This window comes from Bubalus kerabau, chromosome X (genome assembly GCF_029407905.1).
Source record: "Bubalus kerabau isolate K-KA32 ecotype Philippines breed swamp buffalo chromosome X, PCC_UOA_SB_1v2, whole genome shotgun sequence".
Taxonomy (NCBI): domain Eukaryota; kingdom Metazoa; phylum Chordata; class Mammalia; order Artiodactyla; family Bovidae; genus Bubalus; species Bubalus kerabau.
This window is the reverse complement of record NC_073647.1, coordinates 95,949,514-95,974,075: the sequence shown is the minus strand read 5'-3', so window position 1 is coordinate 95,974,075 and position 24,562 is coordinate 95,949,514.

Below are 24,562 nucleotides of genomic sequence, written 5' to 3'. Positions count from 1 at the left end.
GAGAGGCAGAGACATGTTCTCACTAAAAACTCCACCCCAGGCACAATGACTCACAATCAGGAGGGTTCTCAAACACACAAAACTGTTTTCTGAGAAGTGAGAGTTTAGTGCCCACATTAGGCAACTCAACCCTTGAATTTGGAACTGGAGGGACAAGCACCTGAAATAACTGGTTTTCAAAATCAACAAGGATTATATCAAGGAGAATAAAGTACTATAGGGAATGAAGAACCCACTCTTAAAGGGCTCCCATGCAAATTTACTCAGCCTCGGACCCAGTGCAAAAGAAACTGGTTGAAAAATGTCAGAACATAAGTGAAAGAAACCCACTTACTTAATCTTAAAACATCTGTTTTAGAGGCAGGAAACTACTGGGACTCTCTCTGAGGATGGAAGTGATGGTGGACAGAATTTTTGCAATCTTACTCTACTTTGCTAGTGTTAGTGCTGGCAGGTACTCTGTTGTAACCTGCTAGTGCTGGTGGGCATGCTCCACCCACCCCATGCCACAGCTAGGCTGGGCAAGTAACTGACCTCCCTGCTCTGCAGCCAGACTACAGACATGTTAGGGAAGTACCCTGCCCACCCACATCAGAGACAGCTCAGCAAGCACTTTACCCACCCCACACTGCAGCCAGACTACAACCAGCCAGGTGAATGCCCTAACTCCTGCACCAAAGCTGTGCAAAATCCAGGCAAGTGTTCTGCTCCCACCTTGCACCATAGCTGTGGCCCTGCTACAGCCAGTGGGTATGAGCAGCCCACAGAAGGAATGCCTCTTGAACACCAGACTCTGGTGGCCAGGGAAGAGTGTGCTTCTGGGCCCCACAGGCCATCTTCTACACAAGGCTACTCCTTCAAAACTGGGAGAGGTAGTTGTTTCACCTAATATAGAAAGACTAACTCAGAGAGTTGGAGAAAATGTGAAGACAGAGGAATTCCAAAAAAAAAATTAGGTCAAACCTGAGAAAATGACTAATGAAATGGTGATAAATAATCTTCTTTATAGAGTTCAAAGTAATGATCATAAAGATGCTCACTGAACTCAGGAGAAGGATGGATAAACAGTGAGAACTTTTAAAAGGAGATAGAAAATATAAGAAAGTAGCAAGCAGAAGTCACAGAGCTGAAGAACACAATAACTGAAATGAAACATACACTAGAAGGGTCAATAATAGACTATATGAAGCAGAAGAACAAATCAGAGAGCTGGAAGACAAAGTCATGGAACTCACACAGACAGAGCAAGAAAAAGAAAAAAGAACAGTGAAGATATCTTAAGAGACCTCTGTGATAACATTCTCATCACAGTAGTCCCAGAGAAAAGAGAAAGGGGCAGAAAGCTTATTTGAAGAAATACTGACTGAAAACCTCCCTAAACTGGGGAAGGAAACAGATATCTAGGTCCAAGAATCCCAGAGAGTTTCAAATAACATTAACTCAAAGAACTCCACACCAAAACTTATTAGAATTAAAATGGAAAATTAATGATAAAGACAGAATCCTAAAATTAGCAAGAGAACAACTTGTGACAAATAAGGGAAACCCCATAAGGCTATCAGCATATTTTTCAGCAGAAACTTTGCAGGCCAGAGTGAGTAGTAGCATGATATATTCAAAGTGCTGAAAGGAGAAAAAAATTCCAAACAATAATACTCTACCCTACAAGATTATCATTCAGAATTGAAGGAGAGATAAAGAATTTCCAGATAAAGAAAGTTAAAGGAGTTCATCACCACTAAAACAGCTTTACAAGAAGTGCTAAAGGGACTTCTTTAGCTGAAAAAAAAAAATGGCACTGATTAGTAATAAAACAGCATAAAGAAGTGAAAATCTCATTGGAAAAGGTAAGTATATAGTAAAAGTAGTGAATTAATCACCCATAAGACTGGAGGTTACAAGACAAAAGTAGCAAAATTAACTAATTCTAGCATAACTAGCTAGTGGATACATAAAGAGTATAAAATGTGACATCTAAAACGTGAAACCATGGGGGAGGAGTAAAAATGTAGACTTTTGAAATGTGTTAACATTTAAGTTGTTATCAACAGAAAATATACTGTGCTTCCCTGGTAGCTCAGATGGTAAATCTGCCTGTAGTTCAGGAGACCTGGGTTCAATCCCTGGGTCAGGAAGGTCCCCTGAAGAAGGGAAAGGCTACCCATGCCAGGATTCTTGCCTGGAGAATTCCATGGACAGAGGATACAGTCCATGGGATCACAGAGTCAGACATGACTAAGCGACTTTCACTTTCACATTATATGCATAGGCTGTTATATATGAATTTCATGGTAACCACAAAACAAAAAGTTATAGTAAATACATAGAAAAAAACAAGAAAGGAATCAAAACTTAACACCAAAGAAAGTTATCAAGCCACAAGTGCCAAACAGATGTTACGGAGTGCATGTGGAACAACCTCCAGAATAGGTCACATGTTAGGTCAAAAAAATAAGTCTCAATAAATTCAAGAAGATTGAATTCATATTAAGCATCTTTTCAGACCTTAAGAAAGAGAAGTAAACAGAAAGGAAATGAAAAAACAAGTAGAAAATAATAAAATGACAATAACCTCATACCCATCAGTAATACTTTAAATGAACTAAATCTGCCAATCACAAGATATAGAGTGGTTATATGGATAAAAAAAGACTCATCTATATTCTGCCTACCAGAGACTTATTTCAGAAGTAAGGACAAAGAAAGACTGAAAATATAAGAATGGAAAAATATATTCTCTATATTAAAGCTGGCATAGCTATATATGTATCCGACAAAGACTTAAAAAATACTATAACAAAAGGCAAAGAAAGTCATTACATAACAATAAAGGGGTCAAACCAGCAAGAAGATATTACATTTATAAATATATATGCATCCAACATAAGAGCACCAAAATATATAAAACAAATCTTAACAGACCTAAGGGGAGAAATTGATAGTAACAGAATAATAGTCACTTTAACATCCCACTAACATCAATGAATAGGACATCCAGACTGAAAAATCAATCAGGAAACATTGGCCTTAAATGGCACATTAGATCAGATTGCCTTAATATACATAATCATAAAATTCCACCCAAAAGCATCAGAGCACGCATTCTTCTCATCAGCATATGGAACATATACCACATTAGGTCACAAAACAAGTCTCAACAAATTCAAGATTAGTTTCATATGACACATCTTTTCAGACCTCAGTTGTAAATAACTAGAAATCATTTATAAGAAGAAACTAGAAAAAACACCAAACTGTGGGGATTAAACAACATGCTACTGAACAATCAATGGGTCACTGAAAAAACAAAGGAGAAAATTTTTAAATACCTAGAAACAAATGAAAGAAAAATACAATATACCGAAATTTATGGGATGCAGCAAAAGCATTTCTAAGCATTTCTATTCATATAAATAGAGGTATACCTCAAGAAATAAGAAAAACTCAAATAAACAACCTAACCTTACACCTAAATAAACTAGAGAAAGAAGAGATGATGGCCAAAGTTAGTAGAAGGAAGGAAATATTGAAGATCAGAGCAAAAATAAAATGGTGATTAAAAGACAATGCTGTGTTGTGCTGTGCTTAACTGCTCAGTCATGTCTGACTATTTGCAACCCCATGGACTGTAGTCCACCAGGCTCCTCTGTCTATGGAGATTCTCCAGGCAAGAGTACTGGAGTGGGTTACCATACCCTCCTCCAGAGGATCATCCCAACCCAGGTTAAAAGATAATAGAAAAGATCAATAAAACTAGAAGCTGGTTCTTTGAAAAGATAAACCAAAATGACAAACCATCAGCTCAACTCACCAGAGAAAAGTGAAAAGACTCAAATAAATAAAATCAGAAATGAAAGAGAAGTTACAACTGATATCACAGAAACACAAAGGATCGTAAGAGACTACTATGAACAATCATATGTCAACAAATTGTACATCCTTGAAGAAATGGGTAAATTCCTAGAAGCATACAATTTCCCAAGAACGAATCATGAAGAAACAGAAAATCTGAACAGACTGATAACTAGTAAGGAGATTGAATCAGTAATTTTAAAAGCTTACAACAGATAAAATTCCTGGACGAGATGGCTTCACTGGTGAATTCTACCAAATGTTCAAAGATTTGATGCCTATCCTTCCCAAACACTTCCAAAATATTGAAAAGGAAATGCTGCTAAACTCCTATTATGAGGTCAGCATTACTCTGATACCAAAAACCGAAAAAGACATCACAAAAAGAGAAAAATTACAGGCCAATAGCACTGAGGAACATAGATAAAAGTCTTAAACAAAATATTAACAAACAATTTAAAAATACATTAAGAGGATCATATACCGCAATCAAGTGGGATTTAGTCTATGAATGCAGTATAATTCTACAGACTAATCAATGTGATATACCACATTAACAAAATGAAACATGAAAATCACATAATCATCTCAATAGATGCAGAAAAAATATTTCACAAAATTCAGCATACATTTATAATAAAGATTCTCAACAATACGGATACAGAAGGAATGTACCTCAAGATTATAAGGGCCATATATGGAAAACCCACAGCAAATATCATACTCAACAACAAAAGCTGAAAGCATTTCCTCTAAGATCAGGGGTAAGACAAGGATGCCCAGTCTCCCCACTTTTATTCACCAAAGTACTACAACTCCCAGTCACAGTAATAAGGCAAGAAAAAGAAATACAATGCATCCAAAGGGAAAGGAAGAAGTAGAACTGTCACTATTTGCAGATGACATGATATAACATTAGAAAACCCTTAAAACTACACCAAAGAACTGTTAGAACTAATAATTGAATTCAGTAAATGTGCAGGATACAAAATCAATATACAAACCACTTGCATTTGTATACACTGAAAATAAACTGCATCAGAAAGACAAATCAAGAAAAGTCTCATTTACAATTCCATCAAAAAGAATAAAATATCTAGAAATAAATTAGCCAAAGAGGTGAAAGCCCTGTGCTCTGAATATTATAAGACAATAATGAAAGAAACTGAAGAAGACACAAATAAATGGAAAAATATTCTGTGCTCATGGGTTGAAAAAATTAATAATGTTGAAATATCCATGCTACTCAAAGCAATCTACAGATTCAATGTAATCACTATCAAAATTCCAGTAGAATTTTCCACAGAACTAGAGCAAGTAATTCTAAAATTTGCATGGAGCTACAAAAGATTGTGAATAGCTAAAGCACTCTTTGAGAAAGAAGAGAAAAGTTGGATGTATCATGCTCCCTGGTTTCAAACTATACTACAATGATATAATATTCAAAACAGTATGGTATTGGTATAAAACCAGACACATAGATCAATAAAGAAGAATAGAGAGCACAGAATTTTTTCAAAAAACACACAAATGGCAATTATTTTACAACAAATGAGATAAGTATATGATACAGAAAGGATAATCTCTTCAATAAATGGTGTTGGGAAAATGGGACAACTACATGCAAAACAATGAAACTGGACCATCATCTTACACAATCCACAAAAATTAACACAAAATGGACTAAAGGCTTGGATGTAAAACCTGAAATTTTAAAGTTCCTAGAAGAAAAAATAAGCAGTAAGTTCCCTGACACAATTTTTTGTGATTTTTAAAAAATTGTGACTCCAAAGACAAGGGCAATAAAAGCAAAAATAAACAAATGGGACTATATCAAACTAAAAAGCTTCTGCACAGCACAGAAAACCATGAACAAAACAAAAAGGCAAGCTATTGAATGGGAGAAGATACTTTCAAATCATATATCTGATAAAGGGCTAATATCCAAAATACATAAAGAACTCATACAAGTCAATAGCAAAAACCCAAACAATCCAATTTAAAAATGGACAGATCTGAATAGACACTTTTTAAAAGAAGACATACAAACAGCCAACAGACAAATGAAAAGATGCTCAATCACTAATCATCAGGGAAATGCAAATCAAAACCACAGTGAGATATCACTTCACACCTGTTAAAATGGCTATCATCAAAAACACAAGAAATAATGTGTTGACAAGGATGCAGAGAAAATTATTCCTCATAAACCACTGGCAGCAATGTAAACTGATGAAACCACTTTGCTAAAACAGTATGGAAATTTCTCAAACATTTAAAAATATAACTACCATAAGGTCCAGAAATTCCATTTTGTATCTATCTGAAGAAAATAAAACCACTAATTTAAAAAGATACATGCACCCCTATGCTCATTGCAACATTATTCACAGTAGCCAAGAATGGAAACAATCTAACTATGGTATAAATACAATGGAATACTACTTACCCATAACAAATAAATATTGCCATTTATAAAAATATGGGTGAACTTTAAGAGTACTACACTAACTGAAATAAGTCAGAGAAAGACAAACATCACATGATTTCTCTTATATGTGTGCATGTGTGTGTTAGTTGCTCAGTGATGACCAACTCTTTGCAATCCCAAGGACTGTAACCCTCCAGGCTCCTCTGTCCATGGAATTTTTTTTCCAGGCAAGAATTTCCTTCTCCAGGAGATCTTCCTGATGCAGGAATTGAACCCAGGTCTCCTGCATTACAGGCAGATTCTTTACCATCTGAGCAACCAGGGAAGCATACTTATCAGTTCAGTTGCTCAGTCATGTCCGACTCTTTGCAACCCCATGAATTGCAGCATGCCTAGGCCTCCCTGTCCATCACCAACTCCCAAAGTTAATGCAAACCCATGACCATCGAGTTGGTGATGCCATCCAGCCATCTCATCCTCTGTTGTCCCTTTCTCCTCCTGCCCCCAATCCTTCCCAGCATCAGGGTCTTTTCCAATGAGTCAACTCTTCGCATGAGCTGGCACAAGTATTGGAGTTTCAGCTTCAGCATCAGCCCTTCCAATAAACACCGAGGACTGGTCTCCTTTAGGATGAACTGGTTGGATCTCCTTGCAGTCCAAGGGACTCTCAAGAGTCTTCTCCAGCACCACAGTTCAAAAGCATCAATTCTTCGGTGCTCAGCTTTCTTCACAGTCCAACTCTCACATCCATACATGACCTCTGGAAAAACCATAGCCTTGACTAGACAGATCTTTGTTGGCAAAGTAATGTCTCTGCTTTGGAATATGCTATCTAGGTTGGTCATAACTTTCCTTCCAAGGAGTAAGTGTCTTTTAATTTCGTGGCTGCAATCACCATCTGCAGTGATTTTGGAGCCCCCCAAAATAAAGTCTGACACTGTTTCCACTGTTTGCCCATCTATTTCCCATGAAGTGATGGGACCAGATGCCATGATCTTAGTTTTCTGAGTGTTGAGCTTTAAGCCAACTTTTTCACTCTCCTCTTTCACCTTCATCAAGAGGCTTTTTCGTTCCTCTTCACTTTCTGCCATAAGGGTGGTGTCATCTGCATATCTGAGGTTATTGATATTTCTCCCAGCAATCTTGATTCCAGCTTGTGCTTCTTCCAGCCCAGCGTTTCTCATGATGTACTCTGCATAAAAGTGAAATAAGCAGGGTGACAATATATAGCCTTGACGTACTTCTTTTCCTATTTGGAACCAGTCTGTTGTTCCATATCCAGTTCTAACTGTTGCTTCCTGACCTGCATATAGGTTTTGCAAGAGGTAGGTCAGGTGGTCTGGTATTCCCATCTCTTTCAGAATTTTCCACAGTTTATTGTGATCCACACAGTCAAAGGCTTTGGCATAGTCAATAAAGCAGAAATAGATGTTTTTCTGGAACTCTCTTGCTTTTTCCATGATCCAGCAGATGTTGGCGATTTGATCTCTGGTTCCTCTGCCTTTTCGAAAACCAGCTTGAACATCTGGAAGTTCACAGTTCACATATTGTTGAAGCCTGGCTTGGAAAATTTTGAGCATTGCTTTACTAGCGTGTGAGATGAGTGCAATTGTGCGGTAGTTTGAGCATTCTTTGGCATTGCCTTTCTTTGGGATTGGAATGAAAACTGACCTTTTCCAGTCCTGTGGCCACTGCTGAGTTTTCCAAATTTGCTGGCATATTGAGTGCAGCATTTTCACAGCATCATCTTCCAGGATTTGAAATAGCTCAACTGGAATTCCATCACCTCCACTAGCTTTGTTCGTAGTGATGCTTTCTAAGGCCCACTTGACTTCACATTCCAGGATGTCTGGCTCTAGGTGAGTGATCACACCATCATGATTATCTTGGTCATGAAGATCTTTTTTGTACAGTTCTTCCAAACCCATAGACACCTCAAAACACTACTGGACACTTCATTGCATTCCAGAGTGAAGAAATCTAGCTCCACCCACCAAAACACCAATGCAAGCTTCCCTAACCAGGAAACCTTGAAAAGCCACTCATCCAACCACACCCACAGGGAGGAACCTCCACAATAAAGAGGAACCACAAACTTCCAGCATACAGAAAGGCCACTCCAAACACAGCAATCTAAACAAGATGAAAAGGCAGAGAAATATTCAGCAGGCAAAGGAACATGATAAATACCCAACAAACCAAACAAAAGAGGAGATAGAGAGTCTACCTGAAAAAGAATTCAGAATAATAATAGTAAAAATGATCCAAAATCTTGAAAACAAAATGGAGTTACAGATAAATAGTCTGGAGACAAGGATTGAGAAGATGCAAGAAATGTTTAACAAGGACCTGGAAGAAATAAAAAAGTCAATCAATAATGAATAATGCAACAACTGAGATCAAAAACACTCCAGAGGGAACCAACAGTAGAATAACTGAGGCAGAAGATAGGATAAGTGAGGTGGAAGATAGAATGGTGGAAATAAATGAAGCAGAGAGGGGGGAAAAAAGAATTAAAAGAAATGAGGACAACCTCAGAGACCTCTGGGACAATGTTAAATTCCCCAACATTCAAATCATAGAAGTCTCAGAAGAATAATACAAAAAGAAAGGCCATGAGAAAATACTTGAGGGGATAATAGATGAAAACTTCCCTAAAATGGGGACGGAAATAGCCACCCAAGTCCAAGAAACCCAGAGAGTCCCAAACAGGATAAACCCAAGGTGAAACACCCCAAGACACATATCAATCAAATTAACAAAGATCAAACACAAAGAACAAATATTAAAAGCAGCAAGGGAAAAACAACAAATAACACATAAGGGGATTCCCATAAGGATAACAGCTGATCTTTCAACAGAAACTCTTCAGGTAAAAAAGAATGGCAGGACATACTTAAAGTGATGAAAGAGAAAAACTACAGCCCAGATTACTGTACCCAGCAATGATCTCATTCAAATATGAAGGAGAAAGCAAAAGCTTTACAGATAAGCAAAAGCTGAGATAACTCAGCACAACCAAACCAGCTCTTCAACAAATGCTAAAGGATCTTCTCTAGACAGGAAACACAGAAAAGGTTTATTAACTCGAACCCAAAACAACAAAGTAAATGGCAATGGGATCATACTTATCAATAATTACCTTAAATGTAAATGGGTTGAATGCCCCAACCAAAAGACAAAGAGTGGCTGAATGGATACAAAAACAAGACCCCTATATATGCTGCCTACAAGAGACCCACCTCAAAACTAGGGACACAACAGACTGAAAGTGAAGGGCTGGGAAAAGATATTTCATGCAAATGGAGACCAAAAGAAAGCAGGAGTAGCAATACTCATATCAGATAAATTAGACTTTGAAATAAAGGCTGTGAAAAGAGACAAAGAAGGATACTACATAATGATCAAAGGGTCCATCCAAGAAGATATAACAATTATATGAACCCAACATAGGAGCATTGCAATAGGTAAGGCAAATGCTAACAAGTATCAAAGGTGAAATTAACAGTAATACAATAAAGTGGCAGACTTTAATACCCTACTCACACCTATGGATAGATCAACTAAACAGAAAATTAGCAAGGAAACACAAACTTTAAATGATACAATGGACCAGTTAGACCTAGTTGATATGTATAGGATATTTCACCCCAAAATAATGAATTTCACCTTTTTCTCAAGTGCACACGGGACCTTCTCCAGTATAGATCACATCCCGGGCCATAAATCTAGCCTTGGTAAATTTAAAAAAACTGAAATCATTCCAAGCATCTTTTCTGATCACAATGTGGTAAGATTAGATGTCAACTACAGGGGGAAAAAAAACTATTAAAAACACAAACATATGGATGGTAAACAACAGGCCTCTGAATAACCAATAAATCACAGAAGAAATCAAAAAAGAAATCAAAATATGCATAGAAACGAATGAAAATGAAAACACAACAACCCAAAACCTATGGGACTCAGTAAAAGCAGTGCTAAGGGGAAGGTTCATAGCAATACAAGCTTACCTCAAGAAACAAGAGAAAAGTCAAATAAATAACCTAACTCTACACCTAAAGCAACTAGAAAAGGAAGAAATGAAGCACCCCAGGGTTAGTAGAAGGAAAGAAATCATAAAAATTAGGGCAGAAATAAATGAAAAAGAAACAAAGGAGACTATAGCAAAAATCAACAAAACTAAAAGCTGTTTCTTTGAGAACTAAATAAAATAGACAAACCATTAGCCAGACTCATCAAGAGAAAAAGGGAGAAGAATCAAATCAAAAAAATTAGAAATGAAAATGGATAGATCACAACAGACAACACAGAAATACAAAGGATCATAAGAGACTACTATCAGCAACTATATGCCAATAAAATGGAGAACTTGGAAGAAATGGACAAATTCTTAGAAAAGTATAACTTTCCAAAACTGAACCAGGAAGAAATAGAAAATCTTAACAGACCCATCACAAGCATGGAAATGGTAACTGTAATCAGAAATCTTCCAGCAAACAAAAGCCCAGGACCAGATGGCTTCACAGCTGAATTCTACTAAAAATTTAGAGAAGAGCTAACACCTATCCTATTCAAACTCTTCCAGAAAATTGCAGAGGAAGGTAAACTTCCAAACTCATTCTATGAGGCCACCATCACCCTAAAACCAAAACCAGACAAAGATGCCCCCAAAAAGAGAAAACTACAGGCCAATATCACTGATGAACATAGATGCAAAAATCCTTAACAAAATTCTATCAAACAGAATCCAACAAAATATTAAAAAGATGCAAGGATTCTTTTGGGTGCTCTACTCGATCAGAGAAACTTCTCTAGTACCAAACTATAGCAATGATCCCTTAAGAAGAGGTGGCAAGAATACACAGGATTGTACAGAAAAGATCTTCACGACCAAGATAATCATGATGGAGTGATCACTCACCTAGAGCCAGACATCCTGGAATGTAAAGTCAAGTGGGCCTTAGAAAGCATCACTACGAACAAAGCTAGTGGAGGTGATGGAATTCCAGTTGAGTTATTTCAAATCCTGGAAGATTATGCTGTGAAAATGCTGCACTCAATATGCCAGCAAATTTGGAAAACTCAGCAGTGGCCACAGGACTGGAAAAGGTCAGTTTTCATTCCAATCCCAAAGAAAGGCAATGCCAAAGAATGCTCAAACTACCGCACAATTGCACTCATCTCACACGCTAGTAAAGCAATGCTCAAAATTTTCCAAGCCAGGCTTCAACAATATGTGAACTGTGAACTTCCAGATGTTCAAGCTGGTTTTCGAAAAGGCAGAGGAACCAGAGATCAAATCGCCAACATCTGCTGGATCATGGAAAAAGCAAGAGAGTTCCAGAAAAACATCTATTTCTGCTTTATTGACTATGCCAAAGCCTTTGACTGTGTGGATCACAATAAACTGTGGAAAATTCTGAAAGAGATGGGAATACCAGACCACCTGACCTACCTCTTGCAAAACCTATATGCAGGTCAGGAAGCAACAGTTAGAACTGGATATGGAACAACAGACTGGTTCCAAATAGGAAAAGAAGTACGTCAAGGCTGTATATTGTCACCCTGCTTATTTCACTTTTATGCAGAGTACATCATGAGAAACGCTGGGCTGGAAGAAGCACAAGCTGGAATCAAGATTGCTGGGAGAAATATCAATAACCTCAGATATGCAGATGACACCACCCTTATGGCAGAAAGTGAAGAGGAACGAAAAAGCCTCTTGATGAAGGTGAAAGAGGAGAGTGAAAAAGTTGGCTTAAAGCTCAACACTCAGAAAACTAAGATCATGGCATCTGGTCCCATCACTTCATGGGAAATAGATGGGCAAACAGTGGAAACAGTGTCAGACTTTATTTTGGGGGGCTCCAAAATCACTGCAGATGGTGATTGCAGCCATGAAATTAAAAGACGCTTACTCCTTGGAAGGAAAGTTATGACCAACCTAGATAGCATATTCCAAAGCAGAGACATTACTTTGCCAACAAAGATCTGTCTAGTCAAGGCTATGGTTTTTCCAGAGGTCATGTATGGATGTGAGAGTTGGACTGTGAAGAAAGCTGAGCACCGAAGAATTGATGCTTTTGAACTGTGGTGCTGGAGAAGACTCTTGAGAGTCCCTTGGACTGCAAGGAGATCCAACCAGTTCATCCTAAAGGAGACCAGTCCTGGGTGTTCTTTGGAAGGACTGATGCTGAAGCTGAAGCTCCAATATTTTGGCCAGCTCATGCGAAGAGTTGACTCATTGGAAAAGACCCTGATGCTGGGAGGGATTGGGGGCAGGAGGAGAAGGGGACGACAGAGGATGAGATGGCTGGATGGCATCACCAACTCGATGGTCATGGGTTTGCATTAACTTTGGGAGTTGGTGATGGACAGGGAGGCCTGGCGTGCTGCAATTCATGGGGTCACAAAGAGTCCGACCCGACTGAGCGAGTGAACTGAACTGAGGATTCTTTAATATCTGCAAATCAATCAATGTGATACACCACATTAACAAATTGAAAGATAAAAACATATGATTATCTCAATAGATACAGAGAAAGCTTTTGACAAAATTCAACATCCATTTATGATAAAAAACCATCCAGAAAGCAGGCATAGAAGGAACATACCTCAACATAATAAAAGTCATATATGATAAACCCACAGCAAACATTATTCTCAATGGTGAAAAATTAAAAACATTTCCCCTAAACTCAGGAAAAAGACAAGGGTGCCCACTCTCACCACTACTTTTCAGCATAGTTTTGGGAGTTTTAGCCACAGCAATCAGAGAAGAAAAAGAAATAAAAGGAATCCAGATTGGAAAAGAAGAAGTAAACCTCTCACAGATGACATGATTCTCTACATAGAAAACCCTAAAGACTCCACCAGAAAATTACTAGAGCTAACCAATGAATATAGTAAAGTTGCAGGATATAAAATTAATACAAGGGATTATTAAAAATAATCCCTTGCATTCCTATACACTAATAATGAGAAAACAGAAAGAGAAATTAAGGAAACAATTCCATTCACCATTGCAATGAAAAGAATAAAATAATTAGGAATATAACTACCTAAAGAAACAAAAGACCTATATATAGAAAACTATAAAACACTGATGAAAGAAATCAAAGATGACACAAGTAGATGGAGAAATATACCATGTTCATGGATCAGAAGAATCAATATAATGAAAATGAGTATATTACCCAAAGCAATCTATAGATTCAATGCAATCCCTATCAAGCTACCAACGGTATCTTTCAGAGAACTAGAACAAATAATTTCACAATCTGTATGGAAATACAAAAAACCTTGAATAGCCAAAGCAATCTTGAGAAAGAAGAATGGAACTGGAGGAATCAACCTGCCTGATTTCAGACTATACTACAAAGCCACAGTCATCAAGACTGTATGGTACTGGCACAAAGACAGAAATATAGATCAATGGAACAAAATAGAAAGCCCAGAGATAAATCCACATACCTATGGACACCTTATCTTTGACAAAGGAGGCAAGAATATCCAATGGAGAAAAGACAATCTCTTTAACAAGTGGTGCTGGGAATACTGGTCAACCACTTGTAAAAGAATGAAACTAGGACACTTTCTAACACCATAGACAAAAATAAACTCAAAATGGATTAAAGATCTAAACGTAAGACCAGAAACTATAAAACTCCTAGAGGAAAACATAGGCAAAACACTCTGATATAAATCAGCAGGATCCTCTTGACCCACCTCCCAGAGCAATGGAAATGAAAGCAAAAATAAACAAATGGGACCTAATTAAACTTAAAATCTTCTGCACAACGAAGAAAACTATAAGCAAGGTGAAAAGACAGTATTCAGAATGGCAGAAAATAATAGCAAATGAAGCAACTGACAAAGAAGTAATCTCAAAAATATACAAGCAGCTCCTGCAGCTCAATTCCAGAAAAATAAACGACCAATCAAAAAATGGGCCAAAGAATTAAACAGACATTTCTGCAAAGAAAACATACAGATGGCTAACAAACACATGAAAAGATGCTCAGCATCACTCATTATCAGAGAAATGCAAATCAAAACCACAGTGAGGTACCATCTCATGCCGGTCAGAATGGCTGCTATCAAAAAGTCTACAAACAGTAAATGCTGGAGAAGGTGTGGAGAAAAAGGAACCCTGTTACACTGTTGGTTGGAATGCAAACTAGTACAGCCACTATGGAGAACAGTGTGGAGATTCCTTAAAAAACTGGAAATAGAACTGCCATATGACCTAGCAATCCCACTGCTGGGCATACACACTGAGGAAACCAGAATTGAAGGAGACACATGTACCCCAACGTTCATCACAGCACTCTTTACAATAGCCAGGACATGGAAGCAACCTAGATACCCATTGGCAGACGAATGGATAAGAAAGCTCTGGTACATATAAACAATGGAATATTACTTAGCCATTAAAAAGAATGCATTTGAATCAGTTCTAATGAGGTGGATGAAACTGGAGCCTGTTATACAGAGTGAAGTAAGTCAGAAAGAAAAACACCAATACAGTATACTAACACATATATATGGAATTTAGAAAGATGGTAATGATGACCCTATATGTGAGACAGCAAAAGAGACACAGATGTAGAGAACAGTCTTTTGGACTCTGTGGGAGAAGGCGAGGGTGGGATGATTTGAGAGGGTAGCATTGAAACGTGTATATTATCATATGTGAAGCAGATTGCCAGTCCAGGTTCAATGCATGAGACAGGGTGCTCAGGGTTGGTGTGGTGGGATGACCCTGGGGGTGGGATGGGGAGGGAGGTGGGAGGGGGGTTCTGGATGGGGAACACATGCATGCCTGTGGCTGATTTGTGTCAACATAAGGCAAGAACGACTACAATATTGTAAAGTAATTAGCTTCCAATTAAAATAAATTAATTAATTAAAAAAAATAAGATACAGAAGGCAAATAATCACATGGAAAGATGCTCAACATCATATATCATTAGGTAATTGTAAAGCAAAACAACAGTATGATAGTACTACATACCTCTTAGAACGGCTAAACTTTTTAAAAACTGAAAATACCCAATGCTGGAGAGGCTTTAGAGCTACAAGAACTCTCATTTATCATTGGTGGGAGTGCAAAATGGAATGACCACTTTAGAAGTCAGTTTAGCAGTTTCTCACAAAGCTAAGCATAGTCTTATCATGTGATCTGACAATTGTACTCTTAGATATTTACCTAATTGACTTAAACCTACACCCACATAGAAAGTGTCACAGTTCCTACAGACCCCAGTAAGTTCTCATTGGTTCTTGAAAATCTAGGAGAGAGGGGGTAAATCTTGTTCGAGGCCATACCCATATCTGCAGCAGTTCTCCAAAGTAAACAGTCTCTGGTACGTTAGAAAAATTAAAATATATTAAAAATAAAATAAAAACTTATGCCCATCCAAAAATCTGCATAAATGTTTGTAGCAGCATTATTAATGATCACCAAAACTGGAAACAACCAAGATATCCTTTAATAGGTGAATGGATACACAAACTGTGGTACATTCATACAGTGGAATATCATTCAATGCTTGCTTTAAAAAAAGTTATCAAACCACAAAACAACATGGGGAACCCTAAATGCATATTGCTTAGTAAAGAAAACAGTCAGAAAGAGCTTCATGGTATCTAATGATTGATTATTATATGACATTCTGGAATAGGCAAAACTATGGATACAATGATCAGTGATTACCAGAGGCTTGGAGGAGTGGGAGAATGAAGCACAGGTGACTTTTAAGACAGAAACATTTGTATGACATTGCAATGGTATATATTAATACATGGCATTATACATTTGTCAAAACACATAGAAACTTATAGCACAAAGAATGAATCTTAGTGTACAGTTTTCAACAATAATTTAGGAGGTCAGTGGTCCCAGGAAGGGATGCAGGGTTTTTTTTAAAATTTGTATTTATTGATTTATTTTTGGCTGTGCTGGTTCTTCATTGCTATGCAGACTTTTCTCTAGTTGTAGTGAGTGGGGGCTACTCTCTAGTTGTGGTGTGTGTGCGTCTCATTGCAGCAGCTTCTCTTGTTGCAAACCATGGGCTCTAGGCATGCAGGCTTCAGTAGTTGCAGCACATGGGCTCAGTAGTCATGGCTCCCAGGCTCTAGAGCATAGTCTCAGTAGTTGTTGGCGCATGGGCCCAGCTGCTCTGCAGGATCCTTCTGGATCAGGGACTGAACCTGTGTCTCCTGCATTGGCAAGAGGATTCTTCACCACTGAGCCACTAGGGAAGCCTCAGGAATGCAGATTGTGACAAGAGAGTCTAACTGTATCATTAATATAAATGTACAAGACAACTTCACTGAATGGAGTAGGGGGAATTGGTTCTGAATGAAGTAACTTTGAAAATGAGTGGGGTCTGTAGGACTATAGGCACAAGGAACTGCACATAAGCATTATAATCTAGCTTATAAAGTTTGTTTCTCATGGGGGTATAGGTTAACAATTCTGATGGAGTTATATATGTATACTGAAATTAAACAAATAAATAAATTGCAGATGGGGGGGAACCAGTTTTCTCACTGTTAGCATGGAAATTTAGAGATAAGCAAGGGAGAAGTATGCAAGTGCCTAATGGCCAACGTTAGAACAATTTGAGCAACAAAATGAAATAGTATTGTATTATAAACCAAACTATAAAATGAATAAGTCCATACGGAGATAAATAAATGATTGAATAAACTAACAGGTAGAAAGAAGAGACAAATCTCCTGTGCAGAAAAGTTCCAAATAATTTATGTAGATACTCTGCCCTCAAGGGAGGGAGCATAATGCTCCACTCCTTAAGTGTGGTCTTCATATTAACATATTTCTAAAGAGTACAGTAAAGAAAGGAGAGCAAAAGCATAAGTTTACAGTGGAGAAATCTGATAAATACCACCTTAGGATGGTCAATATCAACAGATAAAAATCATGCTGTGGCGGATTCATGTTGATATATGGCAAAACCAATACAATATTGTAAAGTAATTAACCTCCAATTAAAATAAATAAATTTATATTTTTAAAAAATACAAAAAAAATAAAAACCAATCAACACTGGGAAAAAATAAATAAATAAAAAGAACATTTTTCTTTTGATCCATAAAAAAGAAATTGTGTATCTTTTAATTTATCAATAAAGCTCTAGGCCACACACACACAAAAAAAAACAAGATATGTTAGTCCATTAATTCTATGTTCCTTAATTTTACATCCTGTAGATGAGCTTATATTTTAGGATTATTTATTCCTTGATTGAATATGGGTACTCACCTCTAAAATTATTTGGGTCCATGTTTTCTTTCAGGAGGAAGGGGAAATAGTACACATTTTGAGTTGCTTTCCTTAGTGGTTATGATACACTCTTTTTTGCTATCTTTTTGAACTAGTTTTAATAGATCATATCATTCTAAGATAAATTTTAGATTTAAAATCTATTTGTACTCATTTTAATGTTTATTACCTATGTTTGTTATTCCATTAATTTAAAAAATATGCATGTATCTTCAGTAAAGTATTTTTTATTCCATAAAAAAAAATCATGCTGACAGTATGCATCCTTGATACGATGTGATGAAAATGGCACTTAAACTGTGTCCTCCCTCCCAATAATCCACAACTCCAGTCTTATCCTATCTCCTATCTAAGAAAAACATCAGACAAATTCTAATAGTGAAACATCCTACAAAATACCTGACCAGAATATTCCTCCAGAACAGTTAAGGAAAATCTGAAAACCTACCACAGCCAAGAGAAGCCTAAGGAGACATGACAACTACCTGCAATGTGGGAATCCCTGCCTGGGATACTGAAATAGAAAAAAACATTCATAAAAATTAAGGATCTCTGAAGAAACTTTGGACTTTGGTTAATAATAATATATTGGTTCATTAATTGTAAAAAAAAAAAAAGTACTATACTTACGTAATATCTTCAGTTCAGTTCAGTTCAGTCGCTCAGTCGTGTCCGACTCTTTGCGACTCCATGAATCGCAGCACGCCAGGCCTCCCTGTCCATCACCAACTCCCGGATTTCATTCAGACTCACATCCATCGAGTCAGTGATGCCATCCAGCCACCTCATCCTCTGTCGTCCCCTTCTCCTCCTGCCCCCAATCCCTCCCAGCATCAGAGTCTTTTCCAATGAGTCAACTCTTCGCATGAGGTGGCCAAAGTACTGGAGTTTCAGCTTCAGCATCATTCCTTCCAAAGAAATCCCACGGCTGATCTCCTTCAGAATGGACTGGTTGGACCTCCTTGCAGTCCAAGGGACTCTCAAGAGTCTTATCCAACACCACAGTTCAAAAGCATCATGACAAGGAAAACCGGGTGCAGGATTTATAGGAAATCTTAGTAATATCTTCTCAATTTTCCTGTAAATTTGAAACTTTTCTAAAAATAAAGCATATTTTAAAATATTTGATAAACCAAAAGGTGACATAGTCCATCTTATTCTTGTTCTTATTTGCATTCCTTTGATTAAAGGTGATGTCGAACAGCTTTTCACAGTTTTTTTTGTGCATGTGTATTTTTCTTGCAAGATTTTCCTGCTCATGTCCTTTGCCCATTTTTCTACTGGAATATTGAACCTTTTGTTAATAGGTAATTAGGAGATGAAGATTAGCCTTTCTTTGTCACATGTGCTCTTTTCTAATTTGTCATTGTCTTTCCATTTTGTTTATGACATTTTCTGCTGCACAGAAATTTTCCATTTTGATGTAGTCAAATCCATCGATCTTCCCTTTATGGTTTGTTCATTTTATATCATGCTTGAAAAGGCCTCTGATACCCTGAGATTATAGAAATGTTCCCTCATGTTCCCTTCTCTTGGTTTAATGGTTTTATTTTTTTCATATTTTATATTTTTATATCCCAAATTTGTACAGTATAAAGAATGAGGCACTAATCTAGCTGTTTTCTAAAGAATTAGCTAGTTGTCCCAATAGTGTTATTGAATATTTCTTTTCCCTAGTAAACTGCAGTTACTTTTGTAGCACAATAAATTCCACATTAATTTCTGGGTTTATTTTTCGGATTTTCTATTTTGATTCTACTGATCTATCTCTCTATTCTTAGGATAGTGTACAGTATCTTAATTATTATAATTTTGTAATAAATTTTAATATCTGGTAGGGCAAATCCTCTCTTATTAGTTTTACTTACCAGATTTTTTTTTGCTACTCCTTAATATTTATTCTTCCAGATAAACTTAGAATAATTTTTTAAAGTTCAAAAAAAGAAAAACAACATTGGGAAAATTTACAGGTTAATTATGACAGAATGCACAGGTTTTATAATATTGCATCTTCCTATCTAAGAACAAGGTATATTTTACTATTTATCAAAGTCTTTTATATTTCTCAGTAGAATTTTGTACTTTTTCTTCTTATGGATCTTGCATTTTTTGTTAAATTTATATTCCTAGACATTCTATGCTTGCTCTTGCTATTGGCAACTGAATTTTTCACCAATATATTTTCTAAACTATTTTATTGATATATATGAAGCTATTGAGGCAGGGATTAATAAATGAGTTTGCATAAATATGCATACATACACCTCCCACACACATTCATTGAAACAGCAACCTTCAAGGGTTGGAGATTTCTTTGTACCTAGAGGATCCAAATTCCCATTACTTTACTCCTGAGCATCTGTCTCCAGCTGAGGACAATTATACCAAGTGGGAAGGAGAACAATTAGGAATCAAGACTGCCAGTGTACTGGCTAAGAGAAAGGTCCCTGGGGTAAGACTGCCTGGGATCCAACTCAAGCTCCATTTCTTACCTGTGTGACACTGGACAAGTAACTTGACATCATTATGCTGCAGCCCCCGTATGTAAAATGATGATGACACCAATAGCATTACTTCATAGGACTGATCAACATTTAGCTGAATTAATACATGGTATTCAAAACATGAGCCTTGCCTGCTGGCTCAGTGCTAAAGAATCCACCCGACAATGCAGGAGACCTGGGATTGATCCCTGGGTTGGGAAGATCCCCTGGAGTAAGAAATGGCAACCCACTCCTGTATTCTTGCCTGTGAAATCCCATGGACAGAGGAGCCTAGCTGGCTACAGTCCATGGGGTCGCAAAAGAATTGGACATGACTTAACGACTAAAACAACAACAATTCAAAACAGTGACTTAGAATAGTCAATACTACCTATTACAAAAATTACCTTGAGTATCCCCTTTCCTCTACCATTCACAACATAGAACATCACTGTTTTTCTTTTTTTTTTAACTTGTCATATATAAGATTTTTATATACAATCAGTATGCATTGTAACTTTTATATTGAGTCAATCAATTTTAACTAAAATGTTATTTGGCTATATAGCACATTACTGCCCAAATGAAAATAAAAACTAAATGGATTTACAAAATTTTTGGCTGTCTTGTATTCTGAAAGTTTTCATATATCTACACTTTTAAGCAAAATGCATCTTAAAAAAATGTTTCCACAGCATGCAGTTTACATTTTACATATAATCTCACTATTTTGTTACTACAAACACAATACTGAGAACAAGGAAAGGAAGAAAGAAAGAAAGGAAGAAATAAAATTTATTTAATGAAACATTCAATGTAAAAAGAGGGCTAATGGAATTGTTGCCCCTTTCCCCTTTTTTACATACTAAACTCTCATCCCATAAAGACAAGTCATTAAAAGTTTTCGTCACATTACACAGTTTTCAAATCACGGCAGTCAAAAACACCTAAGGAAAAAAATGCAAAATGAAATTAAAAGACACTTGCTCCTCGGAAGGAAAGCCATGACAAACTCAGACAGAGTATTAAAAAGCAGAGACATCACTCTGCCAACAAAGGTCCATATAGTCAAAGCTATGGTTTTTCCAGTAGTCATGTACGGATATGAGAGTTAGACAATAAAGAAGGCTGAGCGCCTTAGAACTGATGCTTTCCAGCTGTGGTGCTGGAGAAGACACTTGAAGAGTCCTTTGGACTGTAAGGAGATCAAACCAATCAGTCCTAAAGGAAATCAGTGAATCAGAATACTCATTGGAAGGACTGATTCTGAAGCTGAAGCTCCAATACTTCGGCCACCTGATCTGAAGAGCTGACTCACTGGAAAAGATCCTGATGCTAAGAAAGATTGAAGGCAAAAGGAGAAGGGATGAGGTGGTTGGATGGCACGTGAGTCTGAGCAAACTCTGGGAGATAATGAAGGACAGGCAAGCCTGGTGTGCTTCAGTGCACAGGATCACAAAGAGTTGGACAAGACTTAGTGACTGAACAACAAACAAAAAAGAGAAATTCAGCTCATGCCAGAAGTTAGATGTCTTCCTAGGTAGCCAGACAACCAGAATTAAAAGTAGGGAGTAGAGGTGCTGGAGGTGAGGGACAATGGGGAGAAATGTCCTCTCTCAGAAACCAGAGTTGTGGAGGCAATGTTACAGGTTCACCCTGGTAAATTCTATGCTCAGAAAGCTTTGAGGCCTTGCTTTCTGATTTCAGCTAATGGCAACAATCAAGCACAGACATGGATGGCATCACCGACTCGATGGACGTGGGTCTCAGTGAACTCCGGGAGTTGGTGATGGACAGGGAGGCCTGGCATGCTGCGATTCATGGGGTCGAAAAGAGTCGGACACGACTGAGCGACTGATCTGATCTGATATACAATCTTGCTTGGCAGATGCCAAAATCAACTCAGACGGCTTCAGATTCTTCTTCCACTAGGACAAGATACCATTTGCCCCCTGGCAGATACATTTCCTTCCTTCTTTCCTCAACAAATATTTATTGAGCACTTTACGTCCGGTGCCGTATCAGGTACCTGGGATAAAGCACTGATCCAAAAAGAAATGGTTTCGGTCTTCATGGAGATTACATTTGAGTAGAAAGTAGAAAAGGAAACTAGTAAACAAATACACAAGACAACTTTAGATAGGGATAAGTGTTAAGAAGATTATTAATCAATGGGATGTGATAGAGAGTGACTGAGGGTTCACTTTACACAGGATAGTCAGCGAAGGTCTATCTTAAAGAGGCAATATTTGAGTTGAAATATCACAAATGTATGAAAGAAGATGATTACGGCAAGCACAGAGACCTTGAGGTAAAAATGAGAGAGTAGGTTTGAAGAAACAGAAGGGTCAATATTATTGAAATTCCTGCCACACTATTGACAATAGTGAAGATGTAGAAGCAACCTAAACATCCATCAACAGAGGAATGGATAAAGAAGATGGGGTACATATACACAGTAGAATATTGCTCAACCATAAAAAAGAATGAAATAAGGCTATTTGCAGCATCATGGATGGACCTAGAGATTATCATACTAAGTGAAGTAAGTCAGAAAGAAAAATATTATATGATATCATTCATCAGTTCAATTCAGTCACTCAGTCATGTCCAACTCTTTGTGACCCCATGGACTGCAGCATGCCAGGCTTTCCTGTTCTTCGCTATCTCCTGGAGTTTGCTCAAACCTATGCTCATTGAGCCAGTGATGCCATCCAACTATCTCATCCTCTGTTGTCCCCTTCTCCTGCCTTCAATCTTTCCCAGTAACAGGGTCTTTTCTAACAAGTCAGCTCTTTAAATCAGGTGGCCAAAGTATTGGAGCTTCAGCTTTAACATCAGTCCTTCCAATGAGTATTCCGGACTGATCTTCTTTAGGATTGACTGGTTGGATCTCCTTGCAGTCCAGGGGACTCTCAAGAGTCTTCTCCAAAACCACAGTTCAAAAGCATCAATTCTTCAGTGCTCAGCTTTCTTTATGGTCCAACTCTCACATCCATACACGACTACTGGAAAAAATCATAGCTTTGACTAGATGGACCTTTGTCAGCAAAGTAATGTCTCTGCTCTTTGATATGCTTTCTAGGTTGGTCATAGCTTTTCTTCCAAGGAGCAAGCGTCTTTTAATTTCATGGCTGCAGTCACCATCTGTAGCGACTTTGAAGCCCCCCCAAAATTAAGTTGGTCACTGTTTCCATTGTTTCCCCATCTATTTGCCATGAAGTGATGGACCAGATGCCATAATCTTAGTTTTTTGAATGTTGAGTTTGTTTGTAATCTAAAAAATAGTATATGAATAAACTTATTTACAAAATCAAACTAGACTTACAGATATAGAAAACAATTTTATGGTTACAAAGGGGAAAGGGGGGAGGGATAAACTGAGAATTGGGATTAACAGATACCACTGTATATAAAATAAACAAACAACAAGAAACTACTGTAGAGGACAGGGAACTGCATTCAATATCTTATAATAACCTATAATGGAAAAAAAATCTGAAAATGTGTGTATGTGTGTGTGTGTGTGCACATTTGAGTGCTAAATCACTTCAGTCGTGTCTGACTCTATGTGATCCCATGGACTATAGCCAGCCAGGCTCCTCTGTCCATGGGATCCTCCAGGCAAGAATACTGGAGTGGGCAACCATTTCCTTCTCCAGGGGATCCTCCTGACCCAGGGATTGAACCCGTGTCTTTTTATCTCCTGCATTGGCAAGTGGATTCTTTACCACAAGCGCCACCAGGGAAGCTTACCTATGTGTGTGTGTGTGTGTATATAAATAACTGGATCACTTTGCTGTCACACCTCAAATTAACACACTGTAAATCAACTATAATTCAATTTTTAAAAATTCTAGGTCTTAAAAAATATAAGAAATTCCTTCCACAATGCTACTCCAGAAGTTAGTTTCTGTAGACAGTAAAAATTCTGAATATGATCCACAGGGATGTTTGGTGGCTTTATATCTAAATCTAACAGGACACTCCCCTGCTTATACCATATGATATCCTAGTGCCTTCATTAAAAGTCTGTCACAAATGTCCTGTGTGACAGTTATGCTTCACCCAGAATCCTGTGATCAATGAGAATGCCATTTCTATCACTTCCCTGCACTACCCGTCACAACTCTGTCAACGGTTTGGGGAAGTTCCAAGACAACACCTTGAAGGAAGCATCTCTTTTGCCAAACACTGCTAATCACAATGGAAGTGCTGAACATTTAGGGAGGTGGCTATCCTCCTGCCCCACCTGCCCTGCCAATGCTAAACTAAACAAGAAAAGGTACTACTGGCCCCATATCAGATCTCTGAAATTATTAACCACTCCTCCCACTGCCTCAACATTACCTACAGCAATATGTTCCACGGGGCTCATAGGTTTCTGCTGATTTCACTGCTTCCTGCTGTCACAATAATACCCATTTCACTATGGCAAACTACTTAAGATAGATTTAGCTTTACAATATTTATTCTCTGTCT